We start from the raw sequence: 14651 nt of genomic DNA, 5'->3' as shown, positions 1-14651 counted from the left end.
CTAAAGGCCCCGTCACACATAGCGATCTCGCTAGCGAGATCGCTGCTGAGTCACAAGCTTTGTGACACAACAGCGATCTCACCAGCGAGATCGCTATGTGTGACAGCGATCAGCGACCGGCCCCCCTGCCGGTATCGCTGATCGCTCTGGGAAATCTCTGGACATTTTTTTCGTCGCAGATCTCCCGCTGGCCCGCACGCATCGCTGCGTGTGACAGGCGGGAGACCAGCGATCTGCGATAAAATAATAAAAAATATAGTTATTCTCACCTTCAGGCGTCCCGCGCAGCATTCCTGCCTCTCTCCACGCTCCCGGTCCCAGTGATCCTTTGCAAGAATGACCGCGAGACTTCGCGATCCAGCAAGAACGGACGTCATCGCGGTAATTCTTGCAAAGGATCACTGGGACCGGGAGCGTGGAGAGAGGCGGGAATGCTGCGCGGGACGTCGGAAGGTGAGAATAACAATATTTTTTATTTTAATTCTATTTTTGACATGAATCAGCGCTGAACACAGCGATGCCGCACGCTCGGCGTCGCTGTGCTAATCGCTGGTGAAGCTGTCTGTGTGACAGCTCACCAGCGAATCACATAGCGATTCACCAGCGATCCTGACATGTTGATATCGTTGTCGGGATCGCTGGTACATCGCTTAGTGTGACGGGGCCTTAAGACTATTTGGGTGTAATATTCATTACATGATGCTCTCCTTACGTGTTACATAGTTTTCAGGCGCTTTGCAGCGGTCACTGATGCGCTATATGGCGATGCTTTGTCTTGGCCTGGGAATTTACTGCACTTTGGGCCTGAGAGAAAACCAGGAAAAGTGCAAACTAGAGATCGCACCGCTGGCTGCAGGCATTGAGCTGTGCAGAGAAAGCGGCGCAGCCTCCCTGGCAGGCAGAGGAAGGGTTAAACCAGTGTATCGATCACCTTATCTCGCTGTTTGTGCTGGCGTGTAATTATTAACCTACCCGTTACCAGGCTGACAGCGAGTCCTAGAGGATTAGGGTAAGTGCACACGTTGTGGATTACTCTGCGGATTTTTCCGCGCGGATTTGGCTAAATTCGCAGGTTAAATGACCTGCGTTTTACCTGCAGATTTAGTGCAGATTGTGTGCGGATTTCCCCTGCGTTTTTACACCTGCGGATTCCTATAATGGAGCAGGACCAAATCCACTGTGGATCCGCAGCAGAATCCGCAACGTGTGCACACACCCTAACTAGTGTTTGCTGCTCCCAGAGTAGAGCTCCTACTGGGAAGTGAAGTCTGGCACTTGTAGTGCCACAGCAGCAGTTAGTGCTTGATGACAAATAGCTGTGGAATAGTGTTTTTCTATATGGCGATTGTTAGTGGCATGGACATGTTACTAGTGTGATATAATATATTAGTATCAGTAATGCAGGTGACTTATTGTTGGAGTGAATCCTACGATGTGGTGAGCTACAGGGGGGAGGGAGGTCACCCCGGGACCAGCGCTCTGAGGGGACCCACCCACAGCACGCCGACAGTGTTACATTCTGCAGCAGATCAGGCAGAATTGATCTCCCTGCTCTGCCACCCGGCCGCTATTGGGCCCCTGAGCAGGCGCTAGGGCCCTGAGCAGGCGCAGTGGGTCCCCACCCGTTATTGCAAAATCAACTGTGTTGGCTGGAGGCCATTTCAGCTGACTACATTGATGAGAGAAGGAGCATTACGCTCCCTCTCCCATCATCCCCCTCTCATCAGCTTCTGATGACCCTAACGCCAACACTGACAGGGGGTCGCAATGTCGTCACTACTCGGAGCCTACAGTCAGGAGATGTGCGGGAGCTCGCAGCAGTGAAGAAACCAGGAGGAAAGGTGAGTTTTGGATTTATTTTTTATGAGGCTGCCTATGGGGTGCATTATATAAAGGGCTGCATTATTCTATAGGGTCTGCCTATGGGGAGTGCATTATACTATATTGAGGACTATAGTGAACTTGTCTGGCACATTATACTATATGGAGGCTATCTTGGGGGCCATCATACAGTGTTGGAGCTATCAAACAATTTGGGGAATACTAAGCAGTCAGTGTATATACAGTGAGGGGGGATTAGACTGTGTATAAGAGAGCATCATACTGTGTATAAGGGAGCATCATACAGTGTATAGGGGAGCTGTACAGGGGGGAGACTCATGACATTATTAAATGTAAAGTGGGCACTTATTGTTATAGGGAATTCAGGTAACTGTGACTGTCAAAGGGGCACAAATGGCGCTATTACTTTCTAGAGGAGAAAATATGGGCACTGTTTTCGAGAGTTGCTTTAGAATTTAGAGGGCACAGAGAACCACACAGCAGGTACAGTTAAAGGGACACATATAGCAGCAGCGGCTCAGCATTGGGGCATCAGCAGGGTAATTAGTTTGTGCAGGTAGGAAGTAGTCCCATTGGTGACAGTGCTGAAAATATGAGACATGAAATGAATCTTTGTTGTAATCTCTGCAGATGAGTCCTGGTTGGAAGAAGTTGTCATGTTGGTCTGGGCCAGATGGAAAGGTGAACAATTCCATCAGAAAGAACGTCAGCTGTAAGTTACCATCTGTAACTGTGCTGTGATCTCTTATACGGTATGTTGTGTAGGGCAGGTATCTGCCACTCACTATATGGCGGTAATATCAATATTGGTCTTTATTTAGAAATAATATTCAGCAACAGCGCGGTCCTCTGCTGAGGTTCTCCTCCACTATTATTGTGTGTCACCGAGTTGTAATCAAGGTTACCTGGTTGGGGGCCCAATCAGAAGTTTCGCCCCCCCCCCTGAACCAAAACCCTAGCTACGCCTCTGACTGTAGCAAAATGGAACAGCAGAGCTGGATATGCCAGTAGAGTAGAACAGCAGGTGAGTAACAAGTGCCTTAGCCCCTGGTGGTCTAATAGTTTAGTGTCCAATTCCCAAGTGATCAGTGTGATCGACATGATCACAAATATGCAATTCCTTTAGGCCATGTGGACACGTTGCGGATTCACCCGCGGATTTGTATCTGCGGATCCGCAGGTAAACCCGCAGCTAAAATGACCTGCTGTTTTACCTGCGGATTGGCCTGCGGTTTTCCCCTGCAGTTTGACACCTGGACAATGGAATAGGCGGTAAACCGCAGCGGAATCCGCAGAAGTGACATGCCAGTTCTTTCTGTGGATTCAAAACCGCAGCTTTTCCGCAGTTGAAAAACCGCAGCATGTGCACAGCAGCATGTAAATCACAGAGACTTACATTGTACTGTATACTGTCTGCAGAACTGCTGCGGATCCGCAGAGGCCAAAACCGCAGCGTGTGCACATAGCCTTAAAGTGAGAGGTCGGCTGTACAGGGAAAAACAGTGATGGGGACCTTGAGCTGCAACAACCCCTTCATTCTCTAGATCCTAAAGGTTGGACCCCCACCGGACACAGCCAACGTTTCCATGCATCTGCCAGAAAGCTGTTACTCATGTACCAATTCAGTGACTTTGACTCACGCCGAGTCACTTTTGCACAATATGTGGCCATAAATACATATTTGTGTAACTGAGTACAGGAGCAGACCGCACTGTAAGACGCAGCAATTAAAAATGGAAGAGAAAAGTTTTGTGTCCAAAAAACCATATATTCACCGCCCATATCATGGTTCTGTATTAACATGAAAAGAAACCCTCTACGTAGGAGGGAGCTGGGATGCGATCCATGCAGCGAGGCCTGCATGTGGCCAGAAGGAAACCGTCATCTTCTCAGAATGATGCATCCTCCTACAACAAGGGAGCATGGAACCGGCTGCAGAACATGTTGTTCTATTTAGTAATATCCCAAGAAGATTTCCAGGAAACAGTCATCAGGAAGGAAAGAAAGTTCCATTCACTTCAAGACGAGAGGTCCCAAGTCGTCTCCACTTATTAGGGGGATTTTCTAAGTTTCTGTGTTTGGAAACTCAGGAATTGGGAGCTATAACCACTAATATAGCTGCCATATAGGCTCCATACACATCAAGGTCGAATGTGAATGGGGACCTCCTGATGATTTAACCTTTTATTTATTTTTTTCTTTTAAAAATATTTTTTTGGGGGGCACTTTTTTTTATTGTATTGCAAAGCATTGTATAATTATTGGTCCATTAATGGTAAAATACCGTAGCAGACAAAGAGGCCTCTAGAAGTTCCCTAGTTGCGATTGCAGGGTTCCAGGCTGACGGCCGCCATCTTGGATATGCTGCTTGGATTGTTCATCAATGTTTGGCTCCAAGAGCGGATGAATCAGCACCATCCCACTTTAATTGTATACCAGATGCTATAGCGCCACACCTCTAGTTGTGGTTGTTCCTGGTACTGCAACTCAGTCTCATTACTTTCAATGGGCAGTGCTGCTGTGCAATGTCGCCACCATGTGACGCCTTCATTCTTCAGCCCCCCACCTACAGGTAGTCCATCCATATTATTTCTTGGAAAATCCCTATAAAATACAATATATATATTTTTTTCTCTGTTATTACGGATTTGCCGTCACTTCTATATTTTCTTCTTTCCAGGCTGCAGGCAGCGAGTGTGACGTCTCCTGGCCGCGCTACATACTGACCAGTAAGGAGACTCCGAGCAGCAGCTGCCATCATTCTCTGGACATTATGGTCTATTACATTAGCGTTTTCCAGTAACTTGCTGCAAATGGTTGATGTGATTTCGTGAAGCTTTCATTATTAATGGTTCGGTTACTTTAAGATTTGTTTTTTTACCATTTTCATCTTTTTAATGATTCCGCAAACCAGAACACTGTATAATGCTCAATTCACATCAAGAACATTAATCTGATCGCCTGCAGAGGTGGCGGGATCTGGCCTTCATGGAAGCTGTTTTTTACGTCTATCTTCCTGCCGATCTTTATGCTTCCTAACCAGACGTGCATGTGACTGCAGCAACCAATCACTGTCTCCAAAGCATCAACTCTGTGGCTAATGATTGGCTGCAGCAGTCACGCTCACTCATGAAATTAGATAACATACTAAAAACTGCAACTAACCCTTTACAGACTAGAGATCCTGACCTCGCAGGCCGTAGTGGTTACTAAATGAGCTGAGATAGCCCTGACCACAGATTAGATGATGGTAGCTTGGACCAATGCTGCCTAAAAGGCCGTCGAGTGCTTCATGTTCCTCCTTAAGAACCAAAGGGCAGAGCAGAGTGCAAATTACCTACAGAAGGGAAAACATGCTGAAACTAAAAGAAATCTCAGAGTGAGTAAAACAAACAGCAAAATATAAAATAAAGGATTAAGTATGCACTGTTAGAGAATATTCTGCCTACTTCCTAAAAAGAAACAGAAGATAGGTGCAGGGTAAAGAACATAAACAGCAGAGAGAGAAACATTAGCTGGTCTTTCACTGAATCGCTTAAACTACAGTAGTGTGAATGGACATCCAAATGAGACCAGCAGGAAATACCAGCAGGGGGAAAGTATATAAACCGCACCCGAAAGGTGATAGGGCAGACAAATGAGTAAATTACAATACCTGTTACCCTAAAGTAAGGATAACAGAAACTAAACACCCAGAGAAAAGGTATATCTGCTGTGGCTTGGCAGAAAGAGAAGCCGACCACAAAGCAGAGGCTCAAGGGTTCGAACACAGACTCATCACACTTATGAGCAAGTGTAGCAGTGAAGGGGGACAAACAAATATATCATAGATAAAGTCACAGATCTGGAGGCAAGAACAGTGCAGGGGTTATAAGCTGTGGTGGTAGATTAAAGTTGGTTTCTTGCGTCTTTCATATTTACTTGGGCGGTGGTGGGAATCGGCTATTGGCAGCAGCCATATTTTCAGTGTTGTAATCGAATCCTTGTTCATCAGTAATGGCAGCTCAGCTCTGATAAATCCTTCTTTGTTTTCTTAAAGTTTGCGGATAAGGTTGAGTTGATGTAACAGTACCTAGCATTGTTATTATTATGTGAGGATCGCTTATGTTTGTGGCTACAACACAGAGTGATATTTGGAAGCAACAAGAAATCAACCGAAATAACTTCCCGCTTAGATTATAAGCCAATCTTAAAGTTAATGTTCACATTAATAAAAATGTCTCTACATATCTTTAAAGTAGTCAGAGCCTAATTTTCAAATGTCTCTGTATAGATATATATTTACAAAAGTATGTGTGAATCCACCACTAGGGGGAGCTCCCTGCATTAACAGATATAAGGTAAGATCCTGTCTGCAGAAGCTTCCTGTATACAGAGATACATGATAAGATCCTGTCTACAGACACCACAAGGGGGAGCTCCCTGTATACAGAGATACATGATAAGATTCTGTCTGCAGCCACCACTAGGGGGAGCTCCCTGTATACAGAGATACATGATAAGATCCTGTTTGCAGCCACCACTAGGGGGAGCTCCCTGTATACAGAGATACATGATAAGATTCTGTCTGCAGCCACCACTAGGGGGAGCTCCCTGTATACAGAGATACATGATAAGATCCTGTCTGTAGCCACCACTAGGGGACCCTCCCTGTATACAGAGATACATGATAAGATCCTGTCTGCAGACACCACTAGGGGGAGCTCCCTGTATACAGAGATACATGATAAGATCCTGTCTGCAGCCACCAATAGGGGGAGCTCCCTGTATACAGAGATACATGATAAGATCCTGTCTGCAGCCACCACTAGGGGGAGCTCCCTGTATACAGAGATACATGATAAGATCCTGTCTGCAGTCATCACTAGGGGGAGCTCCCTGTATACAGAGATACATGATAAGATCCTGTCTGCAGCCACCACTAGGGGGAGCTCCCTGTATTCAGAGATACATGATAAGATCCTGTATACAGCTACCACTAGGGGGAGCTCCCTGTATACAGAGATACATGATAAGATCCTGTATACAGCCACCACTAGGGGAAGCTTCCTGTGTACAGAGATACATGATAAGATCCTGTGTGCAGCCACCACTAGGGGGAGCTCCCTGTGTACATAGATACATGATAAGATCCTGTCTGCAGCCACCACTAGTGGGACCTCCCTGTATACAGAGATACATGATAAGATCCTTTCTGCAGCCACCACTAGGGGGAGCTCCCTGTATACAGAGATACAAGATAAGATCCTTTCTGCAGTCACCACTAGGGGGAGCCCCCTGTATACAGAGATACATGATAAGATCCTTTCTGCAGCCACCACTAGGGGGAGCTCCCTGTATACAGAGATACATGATAAGATCCTTTCTGCAGTCACCACTAGGGGGATCTCACTGCATAAATGTAATCACACAGTATACAGTAAGCTCTTGTGGTGACTGCAGGTGATTTTGAGTTGTGTTTTTGAAAATTTTAGCTTTGAACTTTATCTAAATATTCACTTTAACAAATAATATGTAACTTTACAGGTGTAATAGATTAGTGATGTCCATGTCCTTTGCCGATTGTTGAATGGAAGGGGCAGAGATAAAAGTCCTTGAGGCAGGTTCATGTCTGCTGAAAAGAATTTATAAAAAAATCCTCTATATATAATACATTTGCTTTTTAATTCCACACTTTTCCTTATGGGGTTCCCCGGAGACATCACCACACTTTAATGTAATCTCTCTGGTGTTGTAATAGTTAATTTCTTCGCTGTCCTGGACTTACAAACACAGATTAACGTCAAGAATAACAGGATTAGGACTCCGCAATGTTTGACTGAAGCCACCAGTGTGCAGGAGGAGACGAGTCTGATCTTGTGGTCGCATCGTCCTGTGCAGCAGCTGTGCCGCATAGTCTACATGTAGGGAGCCGGGGGGGGCAGAAATGTGCGCAAGTCATGTCATGTTGTCCAGAGCTGCACGGCCGCTTCTCAGGAACATGTTTGTATGAGATGGTATGAATGAGCTTCATTTACTCACAGTCCTGGGCCCGGATACCAAAATTTAACTTCCTCTCCCTGTCTTTATTTGCTTTCCAATAACACACCCCATGCCACATCAGAAGATCCTGAACTTACAACACTGGAGCATTGGAATTAGCATCATGGATCCCTTCCTGTAATAATGTTCTCCATCCTTGGTCTCCTTGAATAACAATGTGCCCAACATTAGGCTCCTTACAGAAATAATGTCCTCTATCCTGGGCCCCCTCCTGGTATATGTAAAAATGTCCTCCTTCCTGTAAACATGTCCCCCATCCTGGCCCCTTTGAGTAATAATGTCCCCATTATGTCCCCTTCCTATAATAATGTCCTCCATCCTGGGTCCCTTCCTGGTATATGTAAAAATGCCCTCCTTCCTATAAACATGTCCCCTATCCTGGCCCCTTTGAGAAATAATGTCCCCATTATGTCCCCTTCCTATAATAATGTCCTCCATCCTGGGTCCCTTCCTGGTATATGTAAAAATGCCCTCCTTTCTATAAACATGTCCCCCATCCTGGCCCCTTTGAGTAATAATGTCTCAATCATTGACCCCTTTTTGTAATAATGTCCCCCATCATAAGCCCGTTTGAATAATAATAATCTTAGACCACTTACAGAAATAATGTCCTCCATCCTGGGACTCTTCCTAGTAAAATCTCCCCTATTCTGGTCCCCTTTTTGATATAGTGTTCCACATCCTGGGCCTCTTCAAGTAATAATGTCTTCCATCCTGGCCCCTTCCTGGTGTAATGTCCGCCATCCTGTCCCCTTCCAGTAATAATGTCCTATATCCTGGCCCCCTTCCTGGTATAATGATACCCATTCTGGGCCCCTTCCAGTAATCATACCCTCCATCCTGAGGCCTTTTCCAGTGACAATGTTCCCCATTCTATGCCTCTTCCATTAATAATGTCCTATATCCTGGCCCCCTTCCTGGTATAATGATACCCATCCTGGGCCCCTTCCAGTAACCCTGCCCTCCATCTTGAGTCCTCTTCTAGTAATAATGTCCCCCATTCTGTGACAGTTTCAGCAATACTGTATCCCATCCTGGCCACCTTAATGGTATATGACCCCCATCCTGGGCCTCTTCCAGTAATAATATCCCCCATTCTGTGCCCCAACAGTAATAATGTCTCCCATTCTGTGCCCCTTACAGTAATAATGTTCGCTATTCTGTGCCCCAACAGTAATAATGTACCCCATTCTGTGCCCCAACAGTAATAATGTCTCCCATTCTGTGCCCCAACAGTAATAATGTCTCCCATTCTGTGCCCCTTACAGTAATAATGTCCACCTTTCTGTGCCCCAACAGTAATAATGTACCCCATTCTGTGCCCCAACAGTAATAATGTCTCCCATTCTGTGCCCCAACAGTAATAATGTTCCCCATTCTGTGCCCCTTCCAGTAATAATGTCCCCAATTTTTTGCTCCTTCTAGTAATAATGTCCCCATTCTTTACACCTTCTAGTAATAATGTCCCCCATTCTTTGCACCTTCTAGTAATAATGTCCCCCATTCTGTGCCACTTCCAGTAATAAAGTCCCCCATTCTGTGCCCCTTCCAGTAATAATGTTCCCCATTCTGTGCCCCTTCCAGTAATAATGTCCCCCATTCTTTGCACCTTCTAGTAATAATGTCCCCCATTCTTTGCACCTTCTAGTAATAATGTTCCCCATTCTGTGTCCCTTCCAGTAATCATGTCCCCCATTCTGTGTCCCTTCTAGTAATAATGTCCCCCTTCTTTGCCCCTTCTAGTAATAATGTCCCCCATTCTTTGCCCCTTCTAGTAGTAATGTCCCCCATTCTGTGCCACTTCCAGTAACAATGTCCCCATTCTGTGCCCCTTCCAGTAATAATGTCCCCCATTCTGTGCCCCTTCCAGTAAGAGTCCCCTATTCTGTGCCCCAACAGTAATAATGTCCGCCATTCTGTGCCACTTCTAGTAATAATGTCCCCAATTCTTTGCCCCTTCTAATAATAATGTCCCCCATTCTGTGCCCCTTCCAGTAATAATGTCCCCCATTCTGTGCCCCTTCTAGTAATAATGTCCCCCATTCTTTGCCCGTTCTAATAATAATGCCCCCCATTCTGTGCCCCTTCCAGTAATAATGTTCCCCATTCTGTGCCCCTTCCAGTAATAATGTCCCCCATTCTGTGCTCCTTCTAGTAATAATGTTCCTCATTCTTTGCCCTTCCAGTAATAATACCCCCCATTCTGTGCCCTTTCTGGTGCCATCGCATAGCCAGCCACAGAGGATCCTAAGGCTTCTTCCAGTAATAATGTCCTATATCCAGGCCCCCTTCCTGGTATAATGATACCCATTCTGGGTCCCTTCCAGTAATCATACCCTCCATCCTGAGGCCTTTTCCAGTGACAATGTTCCCCATTCTGTGCCTCTTCCAGTAATGATGTCCTATATCCTGGCCCCCTTCCTGGTATAATGATACCCATCCTGGGCCCTTTCCAGTAACCATGCCCTCCATCTTGAGTCCTCTTCTAGTAATAATGTCCCCCATTCTGTGACAGTTTCAGTAATACTGTATCCCATCCTGGCCACCTTAATGGTATATGACCCCCATCCTGGGCCTCTTCCAGTAATAATATCCCCCATTCTGTGCCCCAACAGTAATAATGTCCGCCATTCTGTGCCCCAACAGTAATAATGTACCCCATTCTGTGCCCCAACAGTAATAATGTCTCCCATTCTGTGCCCCAACAGTAGTAATGTTCCCCATTCTGTGCCCCTTCCAGTAATAATGTCCCCAATTTTTTGCTCCTTCTAGTAATAATGTCCCCATTCTTTGCACCTTCTAATAATAATGTCCCCCATTCTTTGCACCTTCTAGTAATAATATTCCCCATTCTGTGCCCCTTCCAGTAATAATGTCCCCCATTCTGTGCCCCTTCCAGTAATAATGTTCCCCATTCTGTGCCCCTTCCAGTAATAATGTCCCCCATTTTGTGCCCCTTCTAGTAATAATGTCCCCCTTCTTTGCCCCTTCTAGTAATAATGTCCCCCATTCTTTGCCCCTTCTAGTAATAATGTCCCCCATTCTGTGCCACTTCCAATAACAATGTCCCCATTCTGTGCCCCTTCCAGTAATAATGTCCCCCATTCTGTGCCCCTTCCAGTAAGAGTGTCCCCTATTCTGTGCCCCAACAGTAATAATGTCCGCCATTCTGTGCCACTTCTAGTAATAATGTCCCCAATTCTTTGCACCTTCTAATAATAGTGTCCCCCATTCTGTGCCCCTTCTAGTAATAATGTCCCCCATTCTTTGCCCCTTCTAGTAATAATGCCCCCCATTCTGTGCCCCTTCCAGTAATAATGTTCCCCATTCTGTGCCCCTTCTAGTAATAATGCCCCCCATTCTGTGCCCCTTCCAGTAATAATGTTCCCCATTCTGTGCCCCTTCCAGTAATAATGTCCCCCATTCTGTGCTCCTTCTAGTAATAATGTTCCTCATTCTTTGCCTTTCTAGTAATAATACCCCCCATTCTGTGCCCTTTCTGGTACCATCGCATAGCCAGCCACAGAGGATCCTAAGGCTTCTTCCAGTAATAATGTCCTATATCCTGGCCCCCTTCCTGGTATAATGATACCCATTCTGGGTCCCTTCCAGTAATCATACCCTCCATCCTGAGGCCTTTTCCAGTGACAATGTTCCCCATTCTGTGCCTCTTCCAGTTATAATGTCCTATATCCTGGCCCCCTTCCTGGTATAATGATACCCATCCTGGGCCCTTTCCAGTAACCATGCCCTCCATCTTGAGTCCTTTTCTAGTAATAATGTCCCCCATTCTGTGACAGTTTCAGTAATACTGTATCCCATCCTGGCCACCTTAATGGTATATGACCCCCATCCTGGGCCTCTTCCAGTAATAATATCCCCCATTCTGTGCCCCAACAGTAATAATGTCTCCCATTCTGTGCCCCTTACTGTAATAATGTTCGCTATTCTGTGCCCCAACAGTAATAATGTACCCCATTCTGTGCCCCAACAGTAATAATGTCTCCCATTCTGTGCCCCAACAGTAATAATGTTCCCCATTCTGTGCCCCTTCCAGTAATAATGTCCCCAATTTTTTGCTCCTTCTAGTAATAATGTCCACATTCTTTGCACCTTCTAGTAATAATGTCCCCCATTCTTTGCACCTTCTAGTAATAATATTCCCCATTCTGTGCCCCTTCCAGTAATAATGTCCCCCATTCTGTGCCCCTTCCAGTAATAATGTTCCCCATTATGTGCCCCTTCCAGTAATAATGTCCCCCATTCTTTGCCCCTTCAAGTAGTAATGTCCCCCATTCTGTGCCACTTCCAGTAACAATGTCCCCATTCTGTGCCCCTTCCAGTAATAATGTCCCCCATTCTGTGCCCCTTCCAGTAAGAGTGTCCCCTATTCTGTGCACCTTCTAATAATAATGTCCGCCATTCTGTGCCCCTTCTAGTAATAATGTCCCCCATTCTTTGCCCCTTCTAGTAATAATGCCCCCCATTCTGTGCCCCTTCCAGTAATAATGTTCCCCATTCTGTGCCCCTTCCAGTAATAATGTCCCCCATTCTGTGCTCCTTCTAGTAATAATGTCCCTCATTCTTTGCCCTTCTAGTAATAATACCCCCCATTCTGTGCTCTTTCTGGTACCATCGCATAGCCAGCCACAGAGGATGCATGATGTCACTGCCATGTGCCCCCTTGACGGGGCAACCCAACATCATCTGCTGGCCTCTGATTGGCCGGCGGCATGTATTGCTGTGCAGAGAGTGATGGGTCCCTGTACTGCAATACATTTCAGCTGAATGTGCATCCTCAGACGCACGTCCAGCTGTAAAAGACGGCGCCCTTCTCCCGCACAGGCTCGGTTGCGGTTGCACCCTCTACAACCACGATGGCTACACCCCAATGGGGATCCTTTCCACTAAAAAGATTTTCCCACCGATCACATTTATCTCCTGCGCTTAGCATATGTAGGTATGTGCACTGACTGGGGGTGGTCCTTTTGCGCTGCGAACAGACTTTCAATCTCCTGCTCTCCCCTAAAGCGACGTCCCTCACGGTTCTTTCACTGTGGCTGCCTTAGGCCCACCACCACATCGCTTCCCCTGGCCGAGTCCGTCCGTCTGGTACCCCGGGCGTCCTCTGTCCTGCGGCTATCCTGTCAGGGCCACCCCCTGACTGCCTTTCCTTCCAGTCCCATCTGGAGTTTGTCCTCCTTTGTCGCCACCTGAGCTGCACTGAACTCTTCCTGGACTGGATTCCTCCTCCTGGGCTCTCTGTCCCTTTTTTTTCCTTTCCTGGGAATTCCCCTCCTGAGTCCCTGTAGCTCCGCCCACCATGACTTTGTGGTTTCTTAAGCATTAGCTGCTGTTAAGTCCTTTTCCTGCTTTCTTTTGTCTCCCTCTAGTGGCCAAACCTCAGTACTGCACCATCTCCTTTTCCTGCTATTCTTTGTCTCCCCCTAGTGGCCAAAACCCGGTCCTACACCATCTCTTTCTAATTTCAGCTGTTTCCCCATATGTATATACAAATTTGCGTCAAGTATATTTACTGTCCATCTTACATTCACTTTTCCTCTTCAGACATGTGAGCAATTCCTGCTCAATGCCGACTTTTATTCCCCATTGACTTGCATTGGGGTCGGGTTTCGGCCGAAACTCCGACTTTTTTTTGCCCTAGTCGGACCAGTTTCATCCGACTCAAATTTTGTTTCATGAAACCCGATCCGACCAAAGTCGCTCACTTCTACTGCTCAGAGGACGCAGCACTGGAACCTCCATGATTCCTAGAACAAGGGTCCTAGGACACGCTCCTCCCTGCTGCCTTTGGGGATAAGAGGCTTATTGACTCCATGACTGATGGAAGTTGCCGTGTAATGCCCTCGGCTACATCCGCAATCCCACAGAGAGCGAACGGAGCGGTCCCAGCAGTCAGACCGCCGTCCATTAGTAAGTTATCAAGCAGATTGGTGATAATAACGCACAATCTTGGTAAAACCCCTGCAAAAAATCGCTCCTTATTGGAACTTCAGCTCTTTTTATGGAGTTTTAGCAACTATGTGTTACACAAGTTTCCTGACTCGTGTGCCGTGACCCGAGGACTGTACGACCGGCGGTATTTGCTCCCATCACACACATGTTGTATGTCTTACTCCCTCCGCTCCACCCTCGGTGGGAGCAGCTGCACATTCTTCAGACAGTTGCAAAATAATTGGATTATGTGAAAGTAAACACCGGAAACAATCTGCGAGAAATGTGTAGATTGAAATAAAAAGTTACTTAAAAATACTTTATTTTTAATTTTTATTTTTAAACTTTTTTTTTAATTTTTATTCTATTTTTTTATCTTGTATATTTTGTATTTATTTTTTATGTTTTATTTGTTTATCTTCCTGATAGATTAAATACATTTTGCAATTTTTTTTTAAATATATTCAATTATCCATATTTGCATATTCTGAGTCACTCATGAAAAATCTTAATATATGGCAGGTTCTACCATGACTCATATTATATATTTGATGGGTCCCTGACAACCCAGTTGACGTACATTTTTGCTTGCAGTTAATAAGTCGCGTCGTCACTGCTCCGGTGTGGAGGAATTCTCAGCCAGACATTCTTAATCAGTGTCATCTCAGACCTGCGGTGGTAGCGCAGTGTGTGATGTAGAATCTGGAGTGGTTTTAGTGTTAAAGTCTGGGGACTTAATTTATTTTGGAGGTCTCCTGGGGTTTTAGATTTGGGGCAGAGTTACATAGGGTCTGGCTTAAGAATTAATTTCA

General features: G+C 45.9%; 1 long non-coding RNA gene across 1 annotated transcript; it reads left to right on the top strand.

The window, feature by feature from the left end:
* Nucleotides 1–1553: 1553 nt before the first annotated feature.
* LOC141075546 (uncharacterized) lies at nucleotides 1554–6071 on the top strand. The gene is made up of 3 exons (XR_012227294.1): nucleotides 1554–1841; nucleotides 2473–2554; nucleotides 4523–6071. It is a non-coding gene; the product is annotated as an uncharacterized lncRNA (long non-coding RNA).
* Nucleotides 6072–14651: the final 8580 nt, after the last annotated feature.

This window comes from Dendrobates tinctorius, unplaced genomic scaffold (genome assembly GCF_039654945.1).
Source record: "Dendrobates tinctorius isolate UK_male_01 unplaced genomic scaffold, ASM3965494v1 ptg000362l, whole genome shotgun sequence".
NCBI lineage: Eukaryota > Metazoa > Chordata > Amphibia > Anura > Dendrobatidae > Dendrobates > Dendrobates tinctorius.
This window is presented reverse-complemented; position numbering and strand designations above follow the sequence as displayed.